The sequence below is a fragment of the Schistocerca gregaria genome, chromosome 8, assembly GCF_023897955.1.
Source record: "Schistocerca gregaria isolate iqSchGreg1 chromosome 8, iqSchGreg1.2, whole genome shotgun sequence".
Taxonomy (NCBI): Eukaryota; Metazoa; Arthropoda; class Insecta; order Orthoptera; family Acrididae; genus Schistocerca; species Schistocerca gregaria.
The window spans coordinates 104,511,542-104,521,510 of record NC_064927.1 but is presented as its reverse complement, the minus strand read 5'-3'; the positions used below and the strand labels follow the sequence as shown (position 1 = coordinate 104,521,510).

Sequence of the window (9,969 nt, the reverse complement as noted above, 5' to 3'; positions counted from 1 at the left end):
GACCAGGAATTGAAGGCCCAGAGGAAATGACCGGCCGCCGTGTCATCCTCAGCCCATAGGTGTCACGGGATGCAGATGTGGAGGGACATGTGGTTAGCACACCGCTCTTCCGGCCGTATGTCTATCTCCAAGAACGGAGCCGGTGCTTCTCAATCAAGTAGCTCCTAGGTTTGCCTCACAAGGGCTGAGTGCACCCCGCTTGCCAACAGCGATCGGCAGACCGGATGGTCACCCATCCAATTGCTAGTCCAGCCCAACAGCGCTTAACTTCGGTGATCTGACGGGAACCGGTGTTACCACTGCGGTAATGTCGTTGGCTTCCTGAGAAATCCATTCCAATTTTTGGGTGTTGCATATTTTTTACTGTTAATTACGAACCTACCATTTCTTTCAAAATTATTAATTAGAGAAGCATTTGGTTGTGGAAAAATGCTCCAAAATAGAAGATATTTTCCTAAAATGTTACCGAAGGCAGACAAGCAGATGAGATTAGGACAGGATGGCTGTACTATAGAACGTGATATTTCCATATAAAAATGGAGAGGGAGATACAAAATCAGTTTTGATGGCTAAAATAACTGAAATACAATGCCAGACATAAAATTAGTAATTATCTTGGCCAATGGAATAATTGGAGATTTTACTACCAAGAAGTAATATGGAACACAGGCATCCCCAAAGTTTTTATCACAAATGCAAAGTTTATGGAAAAAGTGTCCGTAACATTTAACCACAGATAGTGAGAATATGAAGGGGTACATTTTTCATGCGAGGTTATGAGCAAAGGGTGTGCTCATTGTAGATCAAGACAGCCTTCTTTTCTTCACCCATTTCATTCTAAATAAAATGTATGGCACAGCAGTTTGTAATATTTCATTGTGTTTAGGTCTGTTATCTTGTTTGAGTATTGTAATCTGCTCCATTTTTGTAATACAGTAATTAATTAACTTATTGTATCGTCTTTGCATTCGAAATGCCACGTTTTTGTTGCACATGGTTTTTTGACATACGAAACTGGTCTTTTAAATGACCACCATCCGTAGTAGTCGAAACCTCACGCAAAATGGACAGTGGTGTGTAATTCAGGCACCTATTTTTGTGTTCTTTAAATTCCAAATTTGTTGCAGGCAATACCTGTTAGAGTACATATACCATCTTGCTTTGAACTTTTGTTGATCTTAAAGTAACTGAGTGATCGAAATCTCAAACAGTACATCTCCATCTCAGTCCTTCCAATATCTGAAGGAATACGATTCCACAATTCTACTATCGCTCCACTGTAGCACATACCACGTCTGCAGACCACGTGTGTTCACAGAATTTCGTTGCTTTAGAAATACTTCCCGTGGTGACTCCCAAGCAGTTAATTTTAGCGTATCAATACCAAGCACAATACGTCTTGGTGCATAACACTGCCACTGCCAAAAACACGAATCTTGGCACAGAACATGACCTACTTAGCCGTCAACTGAGCCTCCATGTATATGAAACTTTGACGCACAATTTTCGCCACTCTATCTGAACGAGCCCAACCTTTATACTTCACTATATATTCACAGTTTCCTCTATATTTTTGAGGTCAACGTCAGCTGTTGTACCGACATAGCACAAATAGAAACGTTTGTGGTTAAATAATGTGTACTGGTGAACAGCAACATCGATTCGACTGGTCGACAGAACAAAGCCGCTATCTACCGGTATCTGTTCATGTTACCCGACTGATCCGCGAAGCAGAGCCGTCATGGATGGATGAGGGTATATCTGGAAGTATATAGGCAAATTTTTAGTCAATTAGCGTGTGAGAGATTGGGACAAATGGGTAATCGACAATACTGGTTCTATATACCCTCGACCACGCACTCTACAGCCGCTTGCAGTTTATTTCTTTTAGATGGGGATGTTCGTAGCTGATGGAGATGTCTGCAAGCTAGACGACCTGTTGTGCAGCTGGCAGTTGACCTGAATAAAACAAAAATCTCTTGAACGTTAATAGTACTAGAAATCCCGTACACTGTCATCGGAATCGTTAACTGCCGCAAAAATATGCCTAGCAGTAAGCATCTGGAGCGAGCTGAAATAAAATACACATGTCAGGTACGGATTCATTTGCTGGAATCTCGGGGGAAGAAATGCAAACACTAAGAACTGGCAAGTTGGTGAGATAAAGCGGAAGAATATGTCAAGCTCAAATTCACCTACATGGATTTTTAAGGGGTGTGTCGTCGATACACTAAGATGTGAATTTGTAGGAGCTGAGTTACAGCAAATCCCGTCGGTTTGTCACCTAGAGACTGTTTTGCTACAATTCCGATTTAGGTGTAGGAGGTACTAACATGGCAGCTGTTGCTCGAAAAAAACAATGATGATTTGATCTGGTTTGTAACTGTTTGTTAATTGACTGTCGATGTACGATAGTTGGATAAGCGTGTAAGTACTTGATTTGGTTCTAAATAAATAACCATCACTTTGAGAATGTGCGCTACCCAGGGGTAGAATACAGCATCATGGTCGATCGGCTGTTGAGCAATACGTGGGAGTAGAAACTGGGTAGTGCTGTGTTCAAGTCACGAATATCCCCTAATCTTGCAGTAACTCTGAACTGTGCGTGGAGTTATGAGGTTGCTGCACCGATGTAAGTGATTTAGTGGATAGTGCATCGCAAGCTCCGTGACCGTTAGATTCGTATTATGGATGTATGCTCCATTTAAAAAAAAAAAAAAAAAAAAAAAAAAAAAAAAAAAAAAACCTCTAACACACACTCACGATTCGACTGCAGTGAAAAAATTAGGGGCTGGTCTGGAAGGTTTTTATTGAGAGACAATCAGCAGTAGAAGTTCCGTCTTTCGTTTTCTCGATAAATAAGGGACAACTACATCTATATGCATACTTCGCAAATCATCTGTGGTGCCTGGCGGAAGGTATCCTGTTCATTGCTTGTCATTCCTTTCCTGTTCTAATGGCAGATATAGCGAGATGGAAGAAAAGAGTGAGTATAAGCCTCCGTATGAATGCTAATTTCTCGTATCCAATCTTTGTGGTCTTTATGCGAATTCAGTGTTGGCAGGAGTTGAATACTTCTGGAGTCAGCTTCAAATGCCTTATCTCCAGGCATTGAAAACACACCTAAGAACGTTTCGGTTTGCAGGTGGGAGGAGGGAAACCATATTGTTCAACATCTAAGCATTTATCCCAGTGACATTTAGGGGCCAGTAGTTGTGTGAAGGATAAGACAACTTTTGCGAGTCGGAAATCATTAACAGGTGTCCAGCAAAACGAGCAGAGCGGTACAGGCCCGATGTGTGGGCAGAGGTTTGTGATCTGGTGTCAACGGTGGCAGATATTCACAGGTGAGCCGGTATCAGCGGCCGGGATGTGGCGGAGGTGTCATGGGGATGGGGCAAAAATGAAATACCTCCCTGCCCCTATAGAGCCCTAGGAATCAGCAGCATTATTTTGGGAGCAGTACACCGGATTTCCAACTGACTTGTTTTCTCTAGTATGACAAGGTAACCAAGAGACCGTACGTAATTTGCGATGCATATCTTCAACTATTTGACATCGGATACTACAAATTTTGGTATCGGAAGAAGTGACGACCTAGCTTTAGGAAGCACCCAGTGACGTCATACAAGCGTCTGCAAAGGTTACGTGGCGAGTCTAATCCGACTGGAAGAAAAAATTTACTCACCATGTGTAGGGACTCTCATAATCAATTTCATTAATTATTAAGACAATTAGATGACACTGATGTGGCTCAAGTTTGGAGGAATCGAGGGCGAGACTATCACAGATATGATCCGCTATATGGAACTGTCAGGAGGGGTTTTCTCGCTGCAGCGAAATCTTTTAACGAAATCTCTCATCTCCACTGGGAAAAGTGGTCATCGTAATCAAATCAGCTTTATTGCCAGATTTATAACATGACATTTGGTATTAACCTGATATTTACATCTCTTCTGTGATGCTATTTTGCTACCTTAAGAGACTTCATAGGTAATAAGGCATTTAAATGCATTAAATATGTTCCAAAGTGAGTGGATATCTTGTGTCAGGTAGAGTATGCTCTTAGCACTTTCTCATGAGCCAAAAGGAGTTCAATATTCTACTCCTGTGATGATGGACGTAGCGAATATTAAGCTAATACAAGTAGTTTTTTTAACTGATGAGAGAACACATGGGTGTGGTATAGCTTATACCATATTGTTGTATTGGTTTATGACAAGAAGTAAAAATACTTGAGCGATATGAAAATGCGAGTATGGTGCGTTTTTTTTGAAAATAAAGTGTACAGCAGGGAGAAATCTACATTTTGTGTGAAATATTTGATGCATATGGACGACAACATCCCAATCCTGAACTGGCTCAAGTGGATTTTTTAACCTGGGGGGGGGGGGAGGGGGGGGGGAGGTTTCTATGTGTGATGAAAGTGCGGTTAGAGCTCTGCACCCACGTCATGCGTGCCCATCTTGCATCATATATATATGGTGTCTGTTCTGTCAGAACTGGCTTTAAACATGACTCTAGGAATGTACTAAAATCACCAATGCATTCTTTCTATAGGGATAATGAATACACAGTTAGATTAGTCAGTGTCTATAGAGAAATTTAAACATTCTTCTTGCACACTTCATGCGAATGGAACTGGAAGAAGCCCTAATAACAGAGGCCATCGGATGTACGCTCTGTCATACACTTTACAGTGATTTGCAGGATTAAAGTGGTGATTTTATGTAATGTTACCAATTTTGTTTCGTAGCTTTAAAAACATTTCATGCAATTTACATACGATTGAACATTTAAAGAGAAAAGAAACAGCAACTTATATTCCTGACATACTGAGGAACAGACTGTTGGAATCCAAATGTCGTCTCACATATTTATATCATCCCACAGGCCTCGCACAATTGGTAACGGGGTTGGAAGTTTCCATCAGACGCCGACAGCAGTCGTGTGGGACCTGAAAGACCGGATGGTACACGCCTGCTGAGCCATACCTCCATAACTCCGTGATGCAGTTTTTGTCATGAGTCTATATGCTTTTGGAGATATAGAATGTATCATCTCTTTGTTGTATTCACATGTTCACCAATCACTTCTGCTCCTGTCCAGGTTTCCTATGATGACAGTTGCGACAACACTCTGTAGTCCAACTATCCCTACCATTTTGTAAAAATTCGTAAAAGTTATTAAATTCAGCTACAATCAGTTTGAGATCATTTGATTATCTGTCTATGAATGTGGCAAATATTAAACTCACACAAAAGCTGAAACTTATCTTTTGCCTCCTAGAGGAGTTGCAATGCTGCTGTGTCTAATAGTTAGGGTCAAGGCAGAAGAGGAAGCTTCAGTGGACAAAAGGCGTTATTTGTTTATCAAGTCCGTGACTACTGCGCCTACCAGCTGTTGATAGTCGCCTTAATTTCAGACCGAAAGCACAATATTGTGCGGGCGTTAAGAAGTCATTATAGTTCTTAGTGCATCCGCCACAGTCGATTAGCCAGCTTCTCTTCCGACCAGTGACTACAGCAAAAAGACTCTGATGTGCACGCGATATGCTCTAGGCACTTGTCGCTTAGACTAAACAGCAACTTCAGCTAAGTCAGTACCTCATCAACGGCAATAGCGTATAGGAGCCACTGTTTAATATCGGCGGGCATTATTATGTTGTGCTCTAGCAGTGAGACGATACACTCAGCAGCGTGATAGTAAATCATCGCACTCATCCATTGAATGTACCCTCCTGGGCTACCTCGTGGGTTCATCTCTATCAGCAACATGTTAGGCGCCTCACACTTATTCAACTCTGTCCTACATTTTAAACTCCTTCTGTCGTTTAAATTAATTTAAGAAGCATGTATGGTGGTTCCTGAATTAATTAATTATTACCTCTGTAAATCAATAATTTATCTGGTCAGTAAGGTCGTTCTCGGCTGTTCATTTGTAAATTCTAAAAGACTGAATCTTACTGTTCAACTGCAGTTAGAGTTGCATCCCATATACAACTCCCTCTGTCTCATAGTTAATTGGGGTCACAGAAAGGGGGAATGGCTCAGAATTCAGCACTACAAGGAACATTAGAGTTTTCTTCAATTTCTGTAGAGTGATGAAGAAGGTGCGAGTACATCTAATCTGGTTTAGCAAAAAAATCAGATATAAATAATTTTTTATGATTTCTGGTTTTCACATTCATGTAATTTAGATTTTCTATTTATGAATTGGTAACCAAATGTATAATGTTTTTCCTGCTGTGGCGAAACAAGCGCTGCATCATTTGAGGGATACAGAGGCAAGCGAGTGTGCCGGGACTTACCCAGTTCACTGCACCAGCGCCACGTCATCATAACTCGCCTGTTCGGAACATGCGATTATTGTGCCATAATTTAAGAAAGAACTTAAACATTAAAGTTGCTTTCGCATACGTTCTCAACATATGCTTTAGTTAAAATACTGAAAACACAGTTAACTTCAACGTAAAGGGATCTGAAACACATTGCCCTCGGAAAAACTACATTTGGAGGATAATAGTTCAAAGAGTTGCCCTCAATAGAGGAAGTCTCATGAGTGAAAGTAATGGAGAGAGATCCCACCGTGATTTCAACAGTACTAAGCACAGGTAGTTCGAAAGGAAATGAAATTTACGCTGTTACTGTTTATACCCATTGTATTAATTTATTTCTTGTATGGAGTGACATTTTCTTGTTTAATATTGGTATCAGTGTTACATGAAATAAATTATACTACGTGATGCACTAATTTGCCAAGAGCGCCTACTGCAATATAAATTTCTCGTTGTCTGTGACGTAAGAAAGGAGTGAATTACCCCGATTTCCAACGTGGAAAGTAGCTGCAGTAAGTTAATTATTGATGAAGGTATTTGTCAGTCAAAAACTGAGACAAGTGTTAGTATAAGAGTTAGGCATTCGTCTGAATATCATTCTGCAAGTTTTGTTGCGTAGTACAGGGAGAATTTACAGTCTAAAGTTGGAAATAGTAAACGTGAAGTTGTGATACTCGTAGAAACGAAAAATCAATCTGTTTCAGCAAAAGAGCAACTAGTTAAACATTCAGGAGGATGTTCCAAAATTTAATGATGATTGTTAAACGGTTTCGCGGTAAAAATATGGAAATTTGGCTTCTCTGTGTAAGGATGGTAAAGGAGTATATGGGATGGCTGACAGAAAATATTGTTTTACGATTATCCGGGAGAATTTTTAAGATGTGTTAGGGAACACCAGCGAGTTCATTTCTGATATTTGTAATCTTTCTCTGCAGTTGCGCATAATGAAACAACTGTACAGGTTACGATAGCAAATGGATAGGGAAGTGGATGGAGGAATTCCAATTGCTGAGTTGGTAAAAATCCCTTTAGCCCCATCTGTCATGTCACATTCCTTCCGAAGAAGAGGAATATTTGATGAGCATGTTGCCCTCCAGAATCGTCCATAATTCATTTACCATCGACTTCTTTGATCGTAGAATTGCGGAAAAATTATGCCCCCCGACCAAAGAGCTTTCAAAAATTAAAGAATATTTCTAGAAGCTGTATCGCTACAAGAACAGAACAAACAACTAAAAAGGATGCGAATAATACTAAAAAAAACCGGCCACTTGCGAGCTTGACTCAGGCGCTGCGTGTTCCGTGCGTATAAAGACAGTTTGTCCACTCGGGGAATAAGGGATATCGATGATTTTCGGCTGTTATCGACACTGATACTGGCACGATATCGGTTCCAGAGATTCCAAGGTTTCTGAGATTGTTTTAAGTCTGAGGTCAGACAGCAAATGACAAGGAATTATTTTTTTATTTAATTTAAATACAAATTAACAATATCCTGATTTTTTCCTTTAATAGAAACAGAAAACCGTTTCTTCCAGTTAAATTTCACGATTCTACCTGGTGGCAAATTACCCCATAAGTTTGAATGATTGATTTAGCATGTATCGAAGTATGTAACATAAATGGCCGCACCTTCTTATTGCATTCACCAAGTATCTTAAAATGTTTGCACCGCAAAATGACTATAGACCTCAGTACGTGACACAAATTTAAACCTGATACTTCAAACCGTTCGTCAGAATAACAGGATCTGACCGACGGACGGACAGTTAACAAATAACTTTTTTTTCGTGTGATGAGTTACAAATAAACAGTTTCCGAGTTGTTTCTACGGTTATAGGGTAAGGCCCAGCTTCTATGAAAAAAGCATGATTATTCGTCAACAAGAAGTATCATGAAGGCTGTGGTGCGTTAGTTTGCGAGTATCAAAATACATCGCAGAAGCGTCTCGGTCGGGCACACAGTTTTAATCTGCCAGGAACTTTCATATCAGCGCACACTCCGCTGCAGAGTGAAAATCTCATTCTGGAAACATCCCCCAGGCTGTGGCTAAGCCATGTCTCCGCGATATCCTTTCTTTCAGGAGTGCTAGTTCTGCATGTTTCGCAGGAGAGCTTCTGTAAAGTGTGGAAGGTAGGAGACGGATACTGGCAGAAGTAAAGCTGTGAGTACCGGGAGTGAGTCGTGCTTCGGTAGCTCAGATGGTAGAGCACTTGCCCGCGAAAGGCAAAGGTCCCGAGTTAGAGTCTCGGTCGGGCACACAGTTTTAATCTGCCAGGAAGTTTCTTAATCCTCACCTCAACTGAGGACCACTGACGTCACTAGATGCACCAACTGGCTGCCGCATCGTGAGAGAGTGGTGGAGGAGAGAGGGCAGCTGGTGGCGGCGACCGTCGTTGGCCGCTGCCCTGAAACACTGAGAGAACACCAACACCAGGTGTCCTTTCTCCGCCATGACGACTTGGGAAAGTCAGTCCATACAGACACCCGCTTTGACTAACTTTATTTCAGATGATGACGAAATACGATAGAACTCTTGTCAAAATTAGTAATTAACTAAGTGGAGTTATTACTTATATTACTACTCATCAGTTGCAACTAAGAGAGACCCACTGGCTGAGAGGTAACTCTCCCAGTGACACAAGTACTCACTTTCTTAAACTAAACAGAGAAAGTGCTGCAGAAGCGTACGAAGATAATTAAAGCAAATACTTGTGATCGCCAAAAACTAGTACGTCTTATTTCACTTCATTATATTTAGATGGAAAGTTTGCAGTTTCTGAGTCGTTCGTCCCGGACAGCGAGAGACCACGCTACCATACTCTGTGGGTAGAAGAACTACATTAGTAATAGCAGCGGCTACTGCGTGACATAATGTGCCTAGTGACTATAGAACATGTAATTTCAGAGTAGCTTGTGATTTGGATATGTATTCTGTATGCTGAAACGAGTCTGTCTATATCTGATTCGTTGCGTACTTAATTATTGTCTTCCCTGTGTAATATTCGCTGAGGACAGGCCATGTGCAATACAAAAATATTAACAACTATAGAAGCGCTACGAGTGTTAGGTCCTGGTAATGAAAAGTCAAAGGGCACCCAACGATCCAGCCAGGTGCCAGCATACTGGATGACCAACTATACTGATAACACTATAACCTATCATCTGAATCAGCACACATATCGACAATTATAGCGAAGCCAGCACTTCCTGGATAGAGAGAGAGAGAGAGTGAGAGAGAGTGAGACGAGAGGGGTAAAGAGAGAGTGTCACTAGGAACACTGATACATCATAAAAATAATGGCAGGCCTAAGACGCAAAGTTTCACCACACAGGGAGAGACACTTCACCCTCCATCCACCCAGTCCCCAGAAACATACTGAAGAGCAGTGCACAATTGGATTTGACAAGGTGGTGTGAGGCCTTCGGCGCCATTTCATGGTATATCAGGGACAGTTGGGGGCGAAGAGGAAAGTCTAACAAATCTCGGAAGCAGGGCGATCCGAGCAGTGAGTCGAGGAAGTCAGAGAGACAGAGAGAAGCATGGGAGTAGCCAGGCAGGGCTAGGCAGAAGTAGCTGCAGTAGCATCAGCGCTGTTAATGAAATCGTAAGAAAGTGGCCGAGGAAGTTT

The 9,969-nt window shown here is 41.4% G+C and overlaps 1 pseudogene; it reads right to left on the bottom strand.

The window, feature by feature from the left end:
- Positions 1–200: 200 nt before the first annotated feature.
- LOC126285695 (5S ribosomal RNA) lies at positions 201–318 on the bottom strand (annotated as a pseudogene).
- Between the last annotated feature and the right edge of the window lie 9,651 nt (positions 319–9,969).